This window comes from Callospermophilus lateralis, chromosome 8 (genome assembly GCF_048772815.1).
Source record: "Callospermophilus lateralis isolate mCalLat2 chromosome 8, mCalLat2.hap1, whole genome shotgun sequence".
Taxonomy (NCBI): domain Eukaryota; kingdom Metazoa; phylum Chordata; class Mammalia; order Rodentia; family Sciuridae; genus Callospermophilus; species Callospermophilus lateralis.
Window position 1 is genome coordinate 67,037,205 of NC_135312.1, and position 23,494 is coordinate 67,060,698.

At 34.6% G+C, this 23,494-nt stretch overlaps 1 pseudogene; it reads right to left on the reverse strand.

Moving 5' to 3' along the window:
* Positions 1–6,715: 6,715 nt before the first annotated feature.
* LOC143406459 (lathosterol oxidase pseudogene) lies at positions 6,716–7,678 on the reverse strand (annotated as a pseudogene).
* Between the last annotated feature and the right edge of the window lie 15,816 nt (positions 7,679–23,494).

The following is a 23,494-nucleotide window of genomic DNA, read 5'->3' on the forward strand; positions in this document are numbered from 1 at the left end:
AGTAGCAGCAACCTTAAGTCCATGGTTGAGTCTGCCCTAGTCACACCTCTCCTCATCCCTTCCTATTGAAACTCTTTGGAAGCAAATCCAAGAAATCATGTAATTTAACTTGTAAACACTTCAGGGTGAATCTCTAAAAGACAATGACTTATCTTTAAATGTAACTAAAGTACCATTATCAGACCTAAAAATTCCTTAATAATATAAACATCTAATGTCAACTTTTTAAATGTCTCATAAATCTTAGAAATAGATGTTTTTCATACTACTTATCTTAATTAGGGCATGTGTGTGTGTGTATGTGTGTGTGTGTGTACAACATTTATATATATGCATAAATATGTATATACATACATATATATGTATATATATAACATGATTATACTAATTTAAGTCTCTTTTAATTTTCAGGTTCCACTTTCATCTCTGTTTTTACTTCCTTACAATTTATTTGTTGAAGAAATATGCATTTGGGCTGGGGTTGTAGCTCAGTGGTAGAGTGCTTACCTAGCATGCGTGGGTTTGATCCTCAGCACCACATAAAAATAAATAAATGAAACAAAGGCATTATGTCCATCTACAACTAAAAAAAAAATTTAAGAGAAAGAAATATGCACTTATATTCTATGGAATTTCTGGGCAGGAAGTGTTGTTCAGTTGTAGAGCACTGGCCTTGCATGTGTGAAATCCTTAATTAGACCCCTAGCATCACAAAAAAGAAAAAAGAAAAGAAAACCTTACTGTGTTTAACCGATCACATCTACTTGGTATATTCTACCTTGTTCTTCTATCTTCAGGATTCCTTGAAAATTTATGGTTGAATCTAGAGAATTGATAAGATACAGATTTAATGCTTTTTGTAATATATTAATATTTATGAGAAAAATCTCACCAGAATAATAGCAGTGTCTACAAACAAACAACTTATTAAATAATTCTTTTTTCCATATTTCTTTTTTCCATAATTTCTACCAGAAGATATTGCATAAAACATCAAAGCTTGGAAATTTACAATTGAACATAGTGCTATATTTTGTATGGAAAAGAACACACAGAGACATGTGTGCACATGCACACACACACCACTATTACAAAAAAATAAACACACATTCAAGTAATGAAAAAAAACTCAAAACCATAACAACAACAAACAAAAAATAATCTAAGATATGCCAAAACCTAAGTAAAATACCATTATCATACTTAAAAATAATTACTTAATAATATAAACACATCACATTTTAAATGTCTCAAATCTTAGAAATGGGTATTTTTCATATGATTTATCTTAATTAGGATGCAAATAAGGGCAGATACAAATTATATACTCCATATTTCCTAGCCATTGTAATAGAGACTTAAATGTTCAAAACCTATTATTTATTCAAAGAAATAAGCAATATGCACCAGGTTTTGACTCAATTTGCCTCAGATACCACCAGAGGGAGACCAAGATACATCTAAAAACACTTAACAGAGCTTGAAAGTTTTAAATTTTAATTTTTTTATATATAATCTGAAACATATCTGCTATTCAAATTAAAAAATATATTTATTTGGTGTTTCATAAGAAAACATCATACAAAGTAATTTTATATTTAGGATCTTCCTGTAATGTGAAGGAAAAAATAGGCTTTGTATGTTCTGTACAAAGTACATGATACAAAACATGACTTCTTCATCCAGCCCTTCACAACACATTGAAAGGCACAAGCAGAAATTATTCCATGATGGTTGAATTAAGTACTTTTAGAGATTTTAAGTACTTTGTAAGAACAAAAAATATATATAATATCACCATTTCCTTCCAAATCATAATTTAAAAGCATTAAACTGTAAAATAAGCATCAAGAAATCCAAAAAATAAAGTTGTATTTTTCCAAAGAGACTAGTTTATTCTGGGAGGTTGAGGGAGAAATGCCTAATTTTTCCCTCTTTCCTCCAAAAGAAGTTATACTCCTTTGCTGGAGGGTTAACACATATTCAGATAACCTTGTGGATAGTCCACCTCTGCTTCCTGTCTGGCAAATTATTGGCTAAAATGTCAGAACTAACAACTCTCTCCATTTGCCACAAAATATGCACTGTCCTTATAATGCTTATGCTTTACTTTAAGGTAGCTCTTTAAAGATTTATAATCCATTTCACGTGTTATTTCATTTTATCCTCAAGACATTTTTTTCTTTATGGGAGAATATTCTTCCCTTTTTCAATTTTAATTTTTTTGTAGTTGTAGATGGACAGAATGCCTTTATTTTATTTGTTTATTTTTATGTGGTGCTGAGAATCGAACCCAGTGCCTCACACATGCTAGGCAAGCATTCTACCACTGAGCCACAACCCCAGCCCACTTGTTCCCCTTTAAAAAAAAAAAAAAAAAGACAATTCCAATTGGCAAAATTTTTTTGCAAAGTTTCACAATTATACTCCACATAAATAGGACTCAAATCTTGGAGATTCTAACTTTTAAAACTCAAATGTTTTATGGATATACTAACAATGCTATTGCCAGAAATTTCAGTTCCTCTATGAATAATCCTACTTCTCATTACCAAGGCCTGGAAGAGTCTAAAAGCATCAAAGTGACACTTATGCTTTCCATCTCAGTAGACTTGGCAAGGAACTCCCCAGCTATGCACTGAATGGCTAGTCTTGGTACCAAATGGAAAACCCATTCTCAGGGTCCTTGGCTCTGCCAGGGCAGAGGACGCAGAGCACAGACCACTGTAGCTATTTAGGCCACCAAGTAAAAGTCCAATAGGAGGTATACAGATGGTGCAGAGCTTGGGGTTTTTTAATGGTAATAATAAATGTGCCTATAACAGTTATCATGAATATCTTCAATAGATAATGAGGACAGGGGAAAGCAAAAACTATAAACCTGTGGCAAATAAAATTCTGATCAAGTGTCAAGTGTTATACTAGTGAATTTTTAACAACCAGCTCTATCAAAGAAGGAGACAGGAAGTCCCTAATTTCTGATTTTCCAATTCCCATGCTCTTAACACTCCCACCATGGCGAATTTCAATCTAGCAGGCATCATCATATCATTAAATGTGGACTCTTGCACACCACTCTTCAGGATCTATACTGAGAGCAGCTCACTAAGGCTCTTTTCTGACTGCAAATATCAGAAGCAGGCCTGATGATAAAACCCTCTTTCTACATTCCTCTGGAGTCTACAAGGATGAAATTTTTTTCATGTGTACTATTGGCTTCTTGGCCCATTTTTCCTTCTCCCTAATGGTGAAGAATGGATTCATCAGTTTGTTGTGTTAGGAATAAGCAACTAAGTGTGCTAAGCTAACCCCTTTCCTCCATTTCCTCCTGGAAGAGTATCCTGCCAGATGAGGATGTGCTTTTTGCTTTGACTGCTATCATGAGACAAAAGGCAGATCTTGTGGCATAGTTTGCCCAGGACAGTCCTAATATTTCAACCTATTAGAGAGCCCATTTGACTCTCAAAAGTATCTTGGTTTGGAAAACAAACTATATGCCACCCTTTGTGTAAGGGACTGGACTACAAGCAACTAGGAGAAGAGCTACCTATTTTTAGGTGCAGTCCTAGAAAACTACTGTTACTGCAAAACTGATCACATTCTTCAATTATCACTTAGTATTACTTTATAATAAAACTGACACTTAGATCTCCATCTGCTTAACTCTTTTGTCTACTCTAATTATGTTCCAAACCTAGGAAGTAACAACAGAAGCATTATTTTTAGAAACCCTTAACATCAATGAAAGCCAAGAAAACTAACCAGTTGTGGCTTATGGACAGGAAGATAATAGAAGTCCACATGCATCGGTAGAGGAAAACAGATGTATTGGGACAATGACCCACAGCTCCCAAGCATATATTAAGTAAATGAAAGATTTTAAAGTATTTTAGTGGAAACTATTGTATAAACAACACTGCAATGTTAAAAAATTTAGCATTGAATCGGGATGACTTTTTAAACTTTAAGTTATTACCACAAATGTGTAGGAAACACCACTTGTTGTAATTGAATTGTATTTATACTAGCTACCAGTAGAGGGACCCTGTGGCCTCCACTTTTGGTTTTTTTTTTTTTTTTTTCAGGAGTGCTAAGGCTCTAACACAAGGCCTCAGGTACATGCTAGACAAGCACTCTCTCTTTTGTCCTATGAAAAAATTCCAAACTTTATTAGCCCCTTTTATGTGTATCTATATAGATGAAGCTGTGGATCACCTAAATAGCATTCAGAGAAAGTAAAATAACAAAACATTTAACATTTGTGAAACACTGAAATATGTGTTCTTTCAGAATATATCCCCAAACTACCCTCTCATCTTCAATCAAAGCCCACTTGACCATGTTTAATTCAAATGGAGAACTGAACACTTGGGCAGGGGAACATTTACTTTATTTTCCTTTATTCCTTACTTTTTATTAGTGCATTATAGTTGTACATAATGGTGGGACTTCTTGTTACATATTCATATATGCAAGCAATATAACAATATAATTTGGCCAATATCATTGCCCAGTATTTCCCCTTTCTTTCCTTTTTTCCCTCTCCCAGTTTCCTTTCTCTCCTCTATTGGTCTCCCTTCAATTTTCATAAGATCTTATACCTCTCTGGCTTCTACATATGAGAGAAAACAAATGACCTTTGACCTAGATTTAGCTTATTTCACTTAACATAATGTTCTCAAGTTCCATCTATTTTTCTTCAAATTACATAATTTCATTTTTAACTTTTGCTTTTTTTAAATTTTTTATTCTAATTTCTTACAAATGACAGCAGAATGCATTACAATTTATATTACATATGTAGAGCACAATTTTTCATGCCTCTGCTTGTATACAAAGTATATTCGCACCATTCATGTCTTTTTTATACATGTACTTAGGGTAGTGATGTCCATCTCATTCTACCATCTTTTTTTACCCACTTGCCCCCTTCCCCACCTCCTTCCCCTTTGCCCTATCTGCAGTTTGTCTAATCTTCCCATTGAACATTTGGTTTTTAAAGGCCACATTCAGTTAGAAAGAATCTTAAATGGCTGTCTACATCTTTTTCCAGTTACAATTTTCAACTCCATTTTCATCAATGCATAGACCATCAGACAAAAGCTTAATGAAGAAACATCAGAGTCAAACTATACTACAGACCACTGGATATAACATATTTGTAGAGCATTTCACCAACAGCAGAATTCATATTTTATCATCAACAAATGAGACATTCTCCAAAAGAGACCATGTTATACCACAAAATAAGACTTTAAAATAAAAATAATAATATCATATCATGCATCTTCTCTGACCAAATGCAATAAAACTAAAAATCTACAAGAATTTTTATTTTATTTATTTATTTATTTTTAGTATTAAGGATCAAATCTAGGGCCTTGCACATGCTAGGCAAGTACTCTACCACTAAGCTACATCACAGCTCCAAGAGTAACTTTAGAAATTATACAAATCTATGGAAATAAACCACATATTCTTGAAGTACCATTGGATCAATGAAGAAATCAAAAGGGAAATTAAAAAATAACTTAGAAAACAAATAATAAAGATCAGAGTAGAAATAAATGAAACAGAGTCTAAAAACCGTATAAAAGATCTATAAAATGAAAAGTTGATTTTTTTAACAGGATGATCAATTTTTATTGATTGATAAACAGCTAGTAGAATGCCTTTACAAAACATGTTTTTCCAATATATTTATGTTACAATACACACATTTCTTTATGAAAGTATTTGTTAAGCCATTTTGCAGAGGCAATGGGGAAAAGTAGAGAAACAGGAGAATCAGATTTCAAAACAAATCTTCAGAAGAAGATCTAAATATTTGGCAATTACTTCCTTTTATAAACAATGATGAATTTGTAACTTTGAAACATATCAAAAGTACAGTGCATAAATTTTATTTTAAAAAATCAGTAGTACCAAATATATTACTTTGGCATCAAATTTCTCTAACTATATTCAGAGTCCATTTTTTATGCTTATTAAATAATGTTTTAAAATGAGAAGCATCAATATCTCTAGCTAAATAATCCAATATCTGGATTAAACCATGGTAGAACTGATTTTTTTTTAAATTTCCATTTATTTATTCATCTGTAAAATGGACTATTTGATGGTGTCCCAGAAAATGAGGCTCCTATGTATAGGAAGAGAATCATTTTATTATACCTGCCATTAAATTATTGATGTAGCTCATCTAATACATCAAGTTTTCTTTTTCACACTGACATTTCCACTTGAACAAAGTCCTATGAATATTCATTATCACACCAACACTGAAGACTTAACCATTCCTGGAACAAGGAACCATCTTTATATTAGTATTTTTTGGTTATGGTGTTTAGTCTTGTTATTATTAAGCACAATGAATTCTTAATGAATACAGGTGGATTAAAGCAAAAAAGGATATAGCCTATTCCCCTGAGTAGTATATTTTCTATCTTATTTAGAATTGTTCTTGAGGCTATACAAACTACAGATCTGCTAGCTGGAAAGATAAAAATTGTCCCCTTGGCCAGCATCTGGCATTTTAAGCATGAGACTCTAATCTCGATGGTCACAGCATCTTTCCTTGACCTACCATTATCATCCTTCCTTAGCTGAACACATAATGCTGATTTTCAAATGATACCAGTTATTTGCTGTGTATCTTGGCTGTGTGCAGATTATTTTTCCTTATTAAAAATATTTAAGAATAATTGGGCAATAATTACTTAGTCTTTGTAAATTCTCCATTGCATAATTTCTCATTTTTTCAACCATTTTCTGCAGGGCTGTTGCATTTTTCTTCTGCCATCTTCTTCACATAACTAAGTGGTCCTTTCTCCTCAAAGGAGGAAAGATTTTGGAATGAACCTCCAATTCTATCCCAAAGTGTGAAGTACTGTCCATAGTTATAGTCAAAGAACATGTGGTGATCTGTATGATATGCTAAGACATTAATAAAAGGCTTTAAAATCTGGGGGACACGAAAATCACCATCATGAATGGAAATAGTCCAGATATTAACCAAGAGGTACAAACCTAAGTAAACCACTTTGTGTAACGGAAAGATAAAATGGTATATATATATATATATATATATATATATATAGAGAGAGAGAGAGAGAGAGAGAGAGAGAGAGAGAGAGAGAGAGTAAGGTAGACTCTGAAGGAAGCCATCCACTGGGTGAAAAGCATGCAAATGGAATGGGAATCTTCCAAATGTGATGAGGTTTATATTTGAGCTTGTATACAAGTCTCTGATGAAGGCCTCTGTCAATCCAGTAGATCAGCATATCGGTGAAAAAAGGAAGGAGATGACACTGACAACGAGGTGAAACCAACCACTTGGAAACTCTCCTATGTTGTCATATAATTTGCTGTAACCTCTCAGCTCTAGCAGGAACAATGCAATGGTGGGGATACTCATCCAGGGTAATGACGGGACAGTGAACTTAATCTCTTGATACACTTGATTCTTTAAAAACTGTGGATGCTTCATTAATGAATGATCATACACAAAATAATAGCTCAATGTGGCACAGAAGAAATAAAGGATATAAACGCCAAGATTTGTTACAATCAGGAGACCAATAGTTTGTCAGAAGATGTCATCCTCTGGCCATGTGACTGGATATACGTATGGTGTAAAAAAAAAATAATAATCTGCGGCACTGCGAACAAGGTCCATCTTAGCCCCAGCAAGCAAAAGAGTGCACTAAGACACAACAGGAACCTCAGTCAGTTGGAGTCAGGAGTTGTCATCAAATGAGTGCTGAACCTGGAGAGTCCACACTGCTCCAGCCGCAGCTGCTTCCAGGACGGCACCGCGTTCCAGCGTGCATAAGTGGACTATGCCTGGAGGAGAAAAGTTGAGTTTTTAAAAATATAAAATCAATGATACATTTGTCAAGCTAACCAAGAAAAACAAGAGCGAAGACCCAAATAAATAAATCAGAAATGAAAAAGGAGTTATTTCAACTGATATATAAATGATTCTTAGATCCAATAAGCCAACAAGTTGGAAAATCTAGAAGAAATGGACAAACTCTGGACACATATAACCTACCAGAGTTAAATCATGAAAACATGAATTCCTGAACAGACCAATAACAAACTAAGAAATTTAAGGAGCAATAAAAAGTCTCCCAACAAAGAAAAGCTCAGGACATAATGGCTTCACTGCTGAATACAAATTATTTAAAGAATAACTAATGCCAGTTATTCTCAAACCATTCCAAAATATTATTACCCTATGCACATAGATGATTTCATGACTGGTGTGATTCTATATTATGTGCAATGAGAAGAATGAGAAGTTATACTCCATTTATGTATGATGTATCAAGATGCATTCTACTGTCATGTATAACTATTTAGAACAAATAAAAAATTAAAAAAGAGAACTCTGCCAAATTCAATCTATGAAGCTATCATTATCCTGACCTCTAAAAAATAAAGATATAACAAAAAAGGAAGTTATAGACCAATATCCCTGATGTACATAGATGCAAACATTCTCAACAAAATACTGCCAGACTAAATCTAAAAGCATATCAAAAGATTATATACTCTGTTCAAGTGAGATTTATCCCAGGGCTGCAAAGATGTTTCAACATACACAAACCAATAAACATAATACAGCACATCAACAGATTGAAGACAAAAAACAGATGATCATCTCAATAAACACAGAAAAATCCTTTGATAAAATTCAACATCCCTTTATGATTAAAAAAAAATCAACAAATTAATGGTTGAGTGCCCCTGAGTTCAATCCCTGGTACCCCAAAAAAATTCCAATGGCATTCTTCACAGAATTTGAAAAAGTGACCACAGAATTGATATAGAATAACAAATACCCAGAATACTCAAAGCAATCCCAAGGAAGTCAGAAGGAGGGGAGCAAAGCTGGAAGCATCACAATACCTGACTTCAAAACATACTACAAAAATATAATAATCAAAACAGCAGAGTATAGCATAAAAACACCTAAGACCAATAAAACAGAAGAGAAAAATCCAAAAATTAATCCACCTACTTACAGCCAGAGATTTTCAGCAAATGAACCAAGAATATATATCTGATAAAAGTTACCCTCTTCAACAAATTGTGCTGAGAAAACTGGATATACATATAAGAAGAATGAAACTAAACACCTGTCTCTCACCATATACAAAATTCAATAAAAAATGAATTTAGAACATAAATGTATGTTCCAAAACTGTGAAACTACTAGAAGAAAACAGGCAGAACACTTTAGGACATTGGTGATTGGTAGATTTTTTTTTTTTTTTTTTTGGATAAATCTCAAAGGCACAGGCAAAAAAAAAAAAAAACTAAACAAGGGATTAAATCAAACTAAGAAGCTTCTGCACAGCAAAGGAAAGAATAAACAGAGTTAAGATTCAATTTACTAGGCTTAGGAGAAAAATTTCAAAACTATTCAAGGGTTAATATTCAAAATATATAAGGAACTCAAAATAACACCAATAATAATAATAACAATAATCCAATAAAACGAGCAAATGATTTGAAAAGACATTTCTCTAAAGACATAAAATTGGCAAAAAAAAAAAGTAAATGAAAAAGTGCTCAAAATGTTTCAGATAATATCTGAGAAAATCAATGACCAATCATCTCACCCCCAGTTAGATTGGCTATTACCAAATAAACAAAAAAAAATGAATAAATTCTGCAAAGGATATGGAGAAACAGGAAATCTTATACATTGTTAATGGGAAAGTACATTAGTATAGCAATATGGAAAACAGCAGAGAGACACCTCAAAATACTGAAATAGCCAGCAGCTTGGGAGGCTGAGGAAGGAAGATTGAGTTCAAAGCCAGCCTCAGAAAAAGTGAGGTGCTAAGCAACTCAGTAAGATCCTGTCTCTAAATAAAATACAAAATAGGGCTAGGGATATGTCTCAGTGGTTGAGTTCAATCTCCAGTACCCCCCCAAAAAAATATTGAAATACAATTACCATATGATTCAGCAATCCTGCTACTGAATATATGTCCAACAGAAATAAAACCATTATATCAAAGAGATACCTGCACATATATGTTTATTATACCACTATCTATAGTAGTCAGAATATGAAATCAAGTAAGATATCCACCAATAAATATAAAATGTGGTATATATATATATATATATATATATATATATATGAAATATAATTCAAGTATAAAATAAGAATGAAATCCTGTCATTTGCAGCAACATGGATAGAATTGGCAGAGAAAGACAAATTCTGTGTATTCTTACTCACTGTGGAAACTAAAAAAAATGTTAATCACATAGAAATAGACAGTAGAATAGAGGTCACCAAATAAAAGGCAATTAAAGTCTATAAAAATTAATTATACATTTCAAAATAACTAGAGGAGAAAAGTTTGAAGGTTAACAACAAAAAAATGATATTTGAAGAAATGAGAATGTTAATTCTCATAATTTGATCATTATACATTGTATTCATGTATTAAATTATGACACTGTAATCCATGAATAAGCACAAATATTGCATGTTAATTAAAAATAAAAGTAATTTTTAAATGAACTACTCCTTTCAAGCAAATAAGCACTGACTATATTGATGAGTAAGGCATAGGCAAATCTCATGATAACACTTATTCTTATAGAGCACAGTATGCAAAGTTGTGTAAAAAGAAAATGGCTCTACATTCCACCTTATATTAATCAAACATTGAAGAGATTCACACTGTCTTGGTGCTGCCTTATTAACTGGCAGCAGGTAAGTCACAAGCACACTCAGATCCTTGACTTAAGTTCATGACTAAAGCCAAGGTGGGGAGGAACAGAGCAAAAAACACTCCCAGACAATTCTGCTGATGCACTTGTTGGTTCAGTTATTTTCTTGCCCAGGCTACCCATGCACACCCATAGGCGGTGCCTCCAGATCATGAAATGAGTGGAAATGTGTTAGTGGCTCAGTCAATATCAGCAATACAAAAAGCCAAGCCATATAATTCACTTTCCAAAGAGGGGTTTTTATTTGCTTGCTTGCTTTAATTGGTAATTTTGTTTTCTTGCTATAGCTTAGACCCACTAGTCACCTACTGGACATCTATTTTTTTTTTTATTGAATGATAGAACTTTGATTTTATTCTAAGTAGTGATGTATGGCTAAATGACTACATTTATCAACCTCTCCTATAGGTTGATGAATGGTACATGGAACTTTAAAGAAATTTCCTTAAGACAGACAGCTGGAGTATGCCATTTTGTCCTTCCCGCTTCCTTTCTGGAACATGCTTGTGACATCTGAGACCTTAGTAATTATCTCAGATCATAAGACAATCTTGGGAAAGGAAACCACATGCTATGAGTGGTAGAGAAAGAGGCTGGTCCTTGAGGCCACTTCAGAGCTGCCATACCAAATTAAGCTTTCTTTCTTCAATTTTCCTTTATGAAATAAAGTAAAATAAACATGTGTATAACTCTGATTTGGTGAACAAAACACTGTAATAAATAATAACAAACAAAAAAAGAAAATAAAGTAAAATAAGATAAAATTCCATATTGCTAAATTCTGATCTCTATTACTGGTAATTGTAGTTTATAATTAATATGTTAGCTATCTGAATTACCCAGGCTACCTGACTATTGCTCAATACCTACTTCATTTGAGGATAGAGAAACAAAGCTCTAAGATTAGCCATAATAGTTATGGTGATTTGGCTCACAAAACCAAAAATTAGGTCACATAATAAGGACAATTTGAATCCACTTACAAAAGAAGCAGATTAGCTTATTTGAAATAAGGGCTGTGCTGAACACCCTGATCATATGATTCCATTTGAATTACTAAATTCAAGCACATTATAGTAATTCTGACCTGATTTTCTCTCATTTATCTGAAAAAAAAAAAGATAAGTTTGGGTACTGAATGATAATACACTCTTTTAATCTGGAACATCATTTTAATGCCTGATCTCTGAATTTCACAGAATGTTCTACATTTCCTGAAATTCACATTCACCTATAAACTTTAGGTATTTGTATTAATTATATTTATGCTTCTTATTTACCCAAGAAGAAGCATTATTAGCACCTTTATCCTATAGAAGTCCATTCTATATATTTAATGTTTGTCTTACCTAAGCCCTCTATGTCTGTCTCCCCATAAAAGGATAATAATACTAACCTTTCCTCCAAGCTGTGTTATGATGTGTTATTTAATTAATGTTTACAAAGTATTTAGCAAGCTGCAGATGAAAGATGCTAAAGAAGCATAAAGCAATATCAATAGTCTGACTCATCAGTTAACCTTGTTAGTTATGCAAAATGAAAGCCCTGTTGTTACTACACTAGTTATGGATACATATTAGGTCAAATATAAACCCCAGGACAACTTAAATCTATATGCTGCATCTGGAAATCAAAATCCTGAATTTCCTTGTTAGAATAATATACTTTTTTCATATAATAGGTATTTGAAATCCCTTAATATTTAAAAATATAAATTGATTAGAATGTTATTAAGGTAGTGGTAGAAACATGATACCTTTAAGAAACATAAAGTTCTTTATAATTAAATAGGTGGTGAAGATTCAATCTGCAGTGATGTGATACTCTGTACAACTTGAAAAAAATAAACTTTATCTTATTATTTTGTGATTGAGACAATAGTAAAATAGTAAATAGTTTTATAATAGTAAAAGTTTGATTTAAAAAAAAAAACTGCATTCTTAAAAGTCCAAAGCTATACCTACCACCAAGCATTTTGCCCTAGTCATCTCTTTGGTGGCCCAGCTCCTGTCCTAGTTCCATCCCAACATCCCACTCCATCCCCTCCCATTTTTTCATCTACCAGTTTCTTCTAGTTCCTGGGCTTCCTCTGGACTACTCTTTCAAAACTCATAAAAAATTCCTATTTATTTCTCTTTTATATCACTCCATAGACACCCACTCCCTGCTCCAAGGTGATTGTTTCTTCTACTGCAACATGGCCCCTTAAGATGATTGACCAAAGTTTTCTTTTTGAGGAATTTTCTTGATAGCTTTTGAATGTGCATCCTCTCCCCTCCATTTTTTAAATTAACTTCCCACTACATAGAATTCTCGGGCACCTATAAATAATATTCTTCTCTTTTACATTCTTTCCCTTAGACTTTTTATCCAGTTTGATAAAAATGACTCCCACATTTTAGTCTTAAATTTTTACCTTTTGTATTCTGGACTTATATTTCCATTCTGAAAGAAATTTTCATCAAAATTCACCGCAAACACCAGAAACTCGCCATGTAAACAAATAAAAATAAGTGACTTTTTGTGAGGCTCTTGTTCTGTGTGAGTCATCAGTACAGACTAAAAGTAGCAAATGCTTATCCCAGGAAGAAGAGAGGGATTCAGGTGCCAAGGTCCCCAGGATGTGACAGGAAATTATCATTTATCAGATGCCTCTAGAATATCAAAAGAGGAACTGCTGTGAGAAATGTGGAGAATAATCATTTAAAGGTGAGCTTTGAGTTCAACCTAAATGCCTAGAACTTAAAAGTCATGACATCCAAAGTTAAAGGCATCATCTTCCCCAAATTCATACTGTTTCTTTCTCAACTCTTAATGGAAACATAATTGTCCTAGTCAAACAATTTCAAAAATTTAGCTGTCTCTTCAGTCTGTCTTACATCCTATGAAATTGTCTAGCTCTTGCAATTCAGATTCTGAAAGGTCCTTCTGTGCCCATCTTTGCTGCCCTACTTCATACTTTCATAATCTTCCAGTTAGATTTTTACAGTGAGCACCTAAAATATCTGTCCTCAGATTTTTCTCTAATTCTTCCCATCTACTACTCCTAGTAGACAAATTTTTGTAAAGTATAATACTAACGATATCACTTCCCTATAAAATCTTCAAAGCCTTTTTATGACCTCCTTAGTAACATAATAATTGCAAAACCCAAGGGTCAGTTCTCAGTCCTCATCTATTTAACAATCAGGAGCATTTGACAATTAATCTCTAGCCTGATCTCTACAATTAGTCTCCTGCTTCAACACTTACCTAATAATAATCTATTTCACAAACATCCACGGTGATACTTCTAAACATAAATCAGATTATATCACTATTCTGATTAAAATCTTCCAATAGCTTCTTCCTATCTCACTTAAGGTAAAATTTAAAGTGCTTACAATGGCCTGCAAGTCCCTACATAATGTGACTACCCACTGTCAGACTTCATCCTCTGTTATAATCCTCCATCTCTCAACCCTGTTCTAGCCATACTGATCTTCTTGCTGTTACTCAGGACAACAAACGTGCTCCCACCTCTTGAGCTTTGCAGTAGTAGTTTGCTTGACCAAAAACTCTTCTCCTTTCAAACTGCAGGGCTCTCTCAGACTCATTAAAATATCTACTCAAGTATTATTGGACTGGAAAGTTGTCTCTCCATCTTTTTAAGTAACATTCCCCCCAACCTACACAGGCAATCTTTATTCCTCATAACAATTGACACTATTTTGAAATATTTTATTTATTTGTGTTATTATCTTCTATCTGTCTCTTCCACTGAATATAATGCTCCCTGACAAAAGGGTCACAGTTTCTTTTACAGCTATTTCCCCAGAACCTAAAAGAGCACATTCCACTTAGTAGATGTTTAATAAATATTTGTTGAATGAATTGGTGAGTTTCACAATATGAACCTCTCTATAGAAATTATATGTTAGCCCTAGGGAACTCTACCTGTATACCAAAGATCTGGGAGATATTGAAAGGTTGTAATAGAGCTGCCTTAGATTAGGTAGAGGGGAGTGAAGAGAGGGAAGGGGAGGGCATATGGGGATAGGAAGGATAGTAGAATGAAACAAGACATTATTACCTAATGTACAGATATCATTGCATAACCAATGTGATTCTACAACATGTATAATCAGAAATAAAAGAAATTATACCCCATCTATGTATGATATATCAAAGCACATAAATGCATTCTACTGTCATGTATAACTGGTTAAAACAAAATTAAAAGTTAACAAAAAGAAAGGCTGTAAATGGATTTGTGAATTGTCATTCTTCCAATTAATGTCTATAAACTAAATAAACTTCTACATATACACTATTTATTATCTTTTAGTATATTTCATCATCATGTATTTTCTCAAAGGATACTAAGAGTGCAGTCACAATTATGTAGGCACCTACCAACTTTTTTCTTAATAAAAGAACTCTCATACTCAAAAACATTAAGAATTGTGCTGCCTTACCCAAGTGAAACACTATCTTTTTGTCAGGTTGTCCATAAACATTCACATCTCTGCCTTTGCTCACATTTGTATCCTAACTAACAAAACCCTTTCTGGCTCTCCTCTTCCCACCCCACCCACCAAATGCTTTACCTTTCCAAATCCAAAATCATCATCATCTACACCTGAGTGAGCACGTCTCAAGTGAGAGCTGTCGAAACACAAGATGACTGCCTGGGGTGAGGGATGGGAAGGAAGGAAGTATCAGAGAAGGAAAAGAGGTGCTTAAAGACTCAGCTGGTACAACTCCCAAGTCCAGCTTCACCTGCCTCCTGGTTTGCCTTGACCAGTCTGCCTAGACCCTCTTTGGGTTTGGGGCAGGGGTCGGTTACATGTCCCCAAAACCAGCAAAGCTCATTAGTCTATATCCCCCACAAATATAGCAAGCAATTCTTAACCTGCCCTATTTTTTCATACTAGCCAAAATGTTCTGACCACTACCATCTCCAAAATAGCACCCATTACATCTTCATTTTGATTCAAACTTTACAACTCTGGGAGTCTTTTTCTAGCTAACCAAAACCACATTTTTTTCCTTCCATGGCCCATCAGCATTTTAACATACTCTTTGATAACTTTCATTTTATTTTGTGGTACTGGAGATTCAAACCCAGGGCTTTGCCCATACTAGGCAAGCAATCTACAACTAAATTATACTCCCAGCCTTGATCATTTGTTTTTTAAGCTCTATTTTTTCATTCATTCTCCTAAATGTGAATTCCTTGCCTAAGATGTAAGTGTCGGGCATTTCTTTTCATTTATAATGACTTTCCATTATGTCATAATACCTATTACTAAACTAGAGAAGAAATACCAAAAAATATCCTATGAACTCTGCACTAGCATGTTGCTTAATTCACAAATCTGTTGACATATACAAATTGTACTGGTTTTCAAATCTCTTTAAGTCATGAAATAGTCTATTAATTTTGTAACTATGTATCAATTATTTCCCCCAATTAATTCTCCTGTCCTTTCTCAAGCATATATAATATCTGAAGTTCAATTCACCGAGCCCTCATTGAACTCCTCCTCAATATAAGGCATGAGCTAGGCAAGACAGAGACATGATCCTTGCCTTCAAGGAGTTTATCATCTTTCCTTAACCTCTCCACCCACATCCCCCCCCCCAAAAAAAAAATAAATCAGGGCTGGGATGTAGGACAGTTATAGAACTCTTGTCTAGCAATCACAAGGTCCTGGGTTCCATTTCCAGCCCCACAGAAGGGAAAAAAAACTAAAAATAAAAGAACTCACAAAGCACCTGATATGTATTAGGCACTCACAAAGTACAGAAAATGATACATGCCCATTAATAAAAAAGACAAAGTGATAAATTATGTAAGAGAGGCCTTAGGTTATATGAGAATTAGGAAAAGAAGAAATTAATTCTGACTTGGAACATAATGTCAAGGAATTCCATATTGAGGAACTATCCTTTGAACAGGACCACTAAAGTGCAGGAGAAATTTTGTGAGAAAAATGAGTGAAGGATATTCTAGAAAGGTGGTTGTTTCTCAATCCAAAGTTCACAAATGTGTGTTCTGAAGGCCAAAAGGCCTTGATTGAAATTACAGTTTTGTCATTCATTTGCTGAGCATCCTAAGTACCTAATTAAACTTAAACTTTGGATACTTTCTATACAAAATGAAGATAACATAACTACGCATTTCACAGTAGGACTCTTGGCGCAGACTCTTAGTTGCCTTACACAGAGTAAGGGCTCACTAAGACACCATCTAGTTTGGGTTTCCCCAGAAGCATATGGTGAGTCAAAGGTCCAAATAAAACAGTTTATTTGGAAGATGATCCCAGGAACCACTGGTAGGAAAGTGAGGACGGGAGTCAGGGAAGGGAAGTAGTACCCAAAGGGTATATCATTAAGCAAATTATATTGTAAAAACTGGGGCTGAGTCAAGCTGGAAACCAGGGGAGCTGGTGTCCTCCCAAATGGCAAGGAAACATGGGAATTAACACCAATCAAAACAATCAGGGCTTGAATTGCTCCCAGGGTAAGGGATGAAGATTAATCTTCTGCATGACAGGAGAAGCTATCAGGCAAAGACACAGAAGCTTATAATAAAAGTATCTCTACATGGGGCTTGAGGTGTGGTTCAGTGATAAAGCATTTACCTAGCATGCATGAAGCCCTGGGCTCCATCTCCAGCACCAATAAATAAATAAGAACAGTAAGGTCCACCATGCGGCCAGGACATTGGTTTCATTAATGAGGTTCTTGGCATAAAAGTTAACTAGTGAGATCGAAATAAACACACAGACTCAGTTAACTTTTTCTATGACCGGGTCCGAGACGGCTCCCCTCTCTGGCTCCCACCTTGAACCACCCGGTAGGGCAGCAAGGATTACTCAGGGCTAGCAGGAGAGAGAGAGTGAGCACGCCAGGGAGTAGCCTTTTATTGGGGAACAAGAAATTCAGGGGAGAATTCCATCCAAGGAAGGTTGAAGGGGGGCCGCACTCCAAGGTCAGGGTCAGTGATTGGGCCCCCGGGGTCAGTGGTCAGTCACACCCCTACACGGACGGGTTCTCTCAACAGGAGAGGGCCGGGAAAGCTCCGACACAGCCAGAGCACCTCAGACCCAAACCGGGAGTCGCCCAGTCACGTGTGAGAATGGCTCTCCACAGTAAGGCTTAAGGGAGATAAGCAGAGCTTTGACCACACTGTACAAGATGCATTTTTTAAAAAATGAGGATATTTATTCAAGGGAATGTGAGGAATCATTGATAAATTAGATAAAATTAAAACTTACGTGTGGTAAATAAAACCCTAGGCAAAGTTTTTAAAAGGAACAAAATCCAGAAAAAAATACTTCACACATATATAACAAATTATTATCCTGAATATAAAAGAATTACTATAGACCAAACATAAATAAAACTGTCCAACATAGATTAAAGTACATGAACATGTAAATAATAAGAATCAAGTCCCAAAACAATAGATGAAATGGTCAGTGAACATGAAAGGATATACAAACAGGGGAGCAAAAGTAGAAATGACAACAAATAAATAAATACATAAATAAAATATCAGTTCTTGACCATTAGATTGACTCCCAAAATTAAGTGCAATATATCAAATGTTGGTAGATGTGTGGAGAAATAAGTATGGAGAAAATGCCCTTTCATTGCCATTGTGACTTCAGAGGGTAAAAGTATCTGTCAACCAAAAATATACAGATCCTATGGCTAGAAATTCCGCTTCTCTGAAATATTTAAGTGCATAGGAATGTTCATTCAGCATTGTTTGTAACTAGCCAAACAAGCTAAAAAGGAGATAGGTTCAATATTTTGGAATATTATCTTATTGTTAAAAAGAACAAGCTAGATAGATATGTAATAAAGTGGGTAAATTCCCAAGATATATTGCTAAGTGTAGAAAGCAATTGCATACAGTATTATGCTATTGGTGTAGAACATACTCATGCAGAATTCACACTATTCAAGTTTACTAGAAGCACCAATTTCTATATGTACATTCACATACAACACAGTTTAAATACTATCCAGAAGCATCCACAAACCCACAACTACAGTTACTGCTGGGTGGAAGAGGAGGTGGATTATGACTAAAGTGCTAGTAAAAGGATAGTTTAGCCATTTCCTGCCAACTTTCAATTTGGAGAGAGGAGTATTGTTCATATATTATTTATATAGTTTATACTAAGTGTAAAATAATCAACTTGTTTTTTGATGATATGAGAACTAAAGAACTAAAGAGTTGCTCTTAAAAGCAGGCTGATAGGTCTGTCTTTCCCTCAGAGTCTAGCCCAATACTGTTTACCAGGTAGGTTAGCAAATACTTATGAAAATAAATGAATGAATAGTGATTTAAAAAAGAGGTTGGAGCCAGATTTTGAACAGCTTGAATTTTCAAATTCAAGAGTTTGTAGCTTATTTGGCAAGACAGCTCAATTAAATGAAATGATACATTTAACACAGTTTCTGTAGATATATTTAGTCAAATGATAAATACCTCCTCATTTCAATTTTATCCTGTTTCATGACCAGAAGATGGAGCTCTGAACATTTAAACTTCCCCATTTCCTTCTGTTTTGTTGTAGTCTTGGTAAAAGTTGTTTTTGTTTTTGTTTTTTAGTTCTAGTTCTTTCTCAGATTATCAAAATCCAATTGCAGAAGAGAGGAGTAACTTACAGAAGAAGCCGCACCTAGAGTCTGATTTTGCCCCCTTTGGGACTTCTTGTTTCATGCACTGGTTGATACTCATTTTTATCTAACTCTTCCCTCTTTGTTCCTTTCCACAATGGAAAAGACCACTGTAAGAGGAGAAAGAGAAAAAAAAAACTCATTTTTTACTTCTACTCTTTTACATATTTTGAATTCTGAGACATGCACATATAATTATATTTAAATCTTCTAAGAAAATAATTTAAACCTACTAAGGAATTTCAACTCATTATGGAGATGTAAATGGTTTTATTTTTCCAATAAGTGCTCCATACAAATGCTATTTTCCTGTTGACATCCCATAGGTCCTCATGGGAGGGAAAATTCCGACCTACTACAGATGGAATTTGTCACTAGGCCCAGGCAGCAAAATGTGTCCTGAGGGAAGAGAATGTGACAGAGCTGGGAATATATATTTTGTACTGTTCTCCCATCATGAGTTTCCTACCAACAGAATTTTTCCTCAAATCTCTGAAGACTCACAGGAAATGATGATTTTTCTAAATTTCCATTAAATACATTCTATTAACTTAAAGTTAATAATATTAATATGACTATACCTCAAGTTATTTGTTAAAAAATCAATTTATGTATTCATTCCTTTTTTTCTCACTAAATATTTATTGAGGGCTACTAAAACCTTGCAGGAGGGTTATGGATTGGTGGAACACACGCACGCGCGCACACACACACACACACACACACACACACACTTCTACTACAGTTAATCAATATAGTTATCCAAAAATATGTAACCTGAGAGCGCCAAGGGGACTCAAGAAGCAGCAGCATAGGAGAAGATTTTTCTCTTGCCCTTCATTTCCTACATAGAAGATAAAGCTGTCAGTGACACTGGTGAGAATTAAGGGAGAAACCTTGCTTCATTTCCCTCACTTATTTTAGCTTGCGTTTTGTTTTGTTTGTTTTTAAGTGTTTCCTGGGTTTTTAAAATTCAACTTATTTTTCAACTGATGCAGTTTTATAAATATTAAAAACTATACATCTTAATGTGTTATCTATATACATGTATATGTTGTGTGATGTTCAAATCAGGCTAAACATATGTATCCCCTCAAACATTTGTCAGGGATAAAATTGTAACTCAGTAGTAGAGCACTTGGTTAGCAAGTATAAGGCCCTGGGTTTAATCTCCAGCATTGAAAAAAAAATTGTCATTTCTTTATGGTGAAAACTTTCCAAATTCTTTCACTTAATTTTCTTAAATATATGGTATGTTATCATTATCCATAGTCACCTTACTGTGAATACCAAATAGAAATTCTTGCTCCTATCTAACTATAATCTAGTACTCAGACTCAGGCTTACATCACATAGCGATATACCTACATATTTAAGGGCATATTTATATACATTTGACTCCTTTGTTTCCTGATCCAAATTCAGCATCAGGAGATACTTATCTTCACCCTGGATCAAATTACCAGGTATTCCACCTCCTGCTTCCCAGAACCCTTCTTAAAATACTCATATCTCTATATCAAGCAAACTTCTCCCAGGCTTTAAACTTATATCTCTAAATTTACCAGGTACTTCCACTGGTAAATTCAAAAAGGTTTAAAATGAATTTTTTTCTATTCTTTTCCTGCCCTAAACAAACCTAGTCTTCTTCCAGTTTCCAGAATACAGATCATTTTTCTGCAGTCATCTACCCAGTAATGTGAGTGTAAAACCTTTAGCAATCACTTTTGATTTCACTTCCACTTCACCTCTGACTTCAAGTCTTCAAGTCCTGCCCTATCTACCTCTGTACTATGTGACCCAAGTTCAGTCCTGGCACCTTCATGTGTCAGAAGTTCTTCTCTCTTCCAGTGATTTCATTGGTCTCCTCATTATTTCCATTCTCCTTCTCAAGTCTCCTATACCTCCTAAGTCAACACCATACAATTTTTGCCATATAAATGCAGGGTATCCTGGATTTTTATTGATAAATTAGCAGTCCTTTATCATTCTAGCTTTCTAAACACATTTCTGTCCTTTAATGCTTCAATATAAACTCTCTCCCTTTCCTATTACTGAATAAGCTTTTTAAGATGGTGTTGCTTTAGTTTATAAACCATTACTGAATTAACTCTAAAATCCTTAGCCTAATTACTCAACAAAAATATCATCTTTTATCAGCCTTGTATTCAATACTCTGATTTGTTTTGTGAAATTCAAAAATAAATTAATAAGTAAATTTAGCCTGTGTCCTTATGGAGCTTGCAAGCCAAAGAGTGGTCACTAACAAGCCAGGCACAGTGGCACGCACATGTAATCCCAGTGATTCTGGAGGTTGAGGCATGAGGAGGATCACAACAGCTCAGAGGGAATCTGTCTCTAAAACATTTTAAAAAGTGTTGGGGATATGACTCAGTGGTTAAGCACTCCTGAGTTCAATCTCTGGTACCAAAAAAAGGACGGTGGCCAACATAAAGAAACACAAGCTTGTGCTCCATTTGTGTACAACATGTCAAAAAGCATCCTACTTCACGTATAACTAATTAGGACAAATTAAAAAAAAATTTTAAAGAAAGCACATGCAAATAGAGTGGTAAAATCCAGTTTAGGGTTGAGATGGGAATGAAGAGGCCCCAAGTTTATAAAAATATTACCTGGATTTTAATTTGGACTGAGGCCAGTGAAAACTTTTTTTGACTCACCTACGCCCTTGTCCTAAAAAAACAGTCACTAAAACAAATCAACATTTCAATCTCCACCCTCAGATGTAATAGTTTTAGAGCTGAGGAAAGTCACTATAGAACTTGCATGACTTTCACAAAATCCTAAATAACTAGAGCCAGAAATGGGTTCCAAGACTTCTTAGTGTTCTTTCTGAAGTAAACACATCTCAGAACAGTTTTCTGAAACCTTCAACAAATAAACCAAGTTTATTCAAATGAGCAAAATACAAGGAAGAAGCAAAGCTTAAGATAGAATATAGGAATAGTCATTTCAAAGTTCCAAAATTAAAAAAATAAAAATCTCAGGGCTGGGGATGTGGCTCAAGCGGTAGCGCGGCCCGGGTTCCATCCTCAGCACCACATACAAACAAAGATGTTGTATCAGCCAAAAACTAAAAAATAAATTTAAAAAAAATATCTGAGGATTTCCTGAACATCTGCTTCTGGGGAATTTCAAACAATGTGATTCATAGGGTTACAATAAATAATGAGGATGAGAGGATGCAGTCTGGCAACAGCTTTCGAATAGTAAACTTAGAACATGGAAATGTATCTAATCCATGTACTTCTTGTACATGTTCATCAATGCTATAGAACTGATAGAGAATTATGTGACTATTTTATTTTATTTTTTTTTATTGTTGGTTGTTCAAAACATTACATAGTTCTTGATATATCATATTTCACACTTTGATTCAAGTGGGTTATGAACTCCCATTTTTACTCCGTTTACAAATTGCAGAATCACATCAGTTACACTTCCATTGATTTATATATTGCCATACTAGGGTCTGTTGTATTCTGCTGCCTTTCCTATCCGTTACTACCCCCCTCCCCTCCCCTCCCCTCCCCTCTTCTCTCTCTACCCACTCTACTGCAGTTCATATCTCCCCCTTGTATTATTTTTCCCTTTCCCCTCGTTACCTCTTGTATGTAATTTTGTATAACCCTGAGGGCCTCCTTCCATTTCCATGCAATTTCCCTTCTCCTTCCCTTTCCCTCCCACCTCTCGTCCCTGTTTAATGTTAATCTTCTTCTCATGCTCTTCGTCCCTACTCTGTTCTTAGTTACTCTCCTTATATCAAAGAAGACATTTGGCATTTGTTTTTTAGGGATTGGCTGGCTTCACTCAGCATAATCTGCTCTAATGCCATCCATTTCCCTCCAAATTCTATGATTTTGTCATTTCTTAATGCAGAGTAATATTCCATTGTGTATAAATGCCACATTTTTTTTATCCATTCGTCTATTGAAGGACATCTAGGTTGGTTCCACAGTCTTGCTATTGTGAATTGTGCTGCTATGAACATCGATGTAGCAGTGTCCCTGTAGCATGCTCTATTTAGG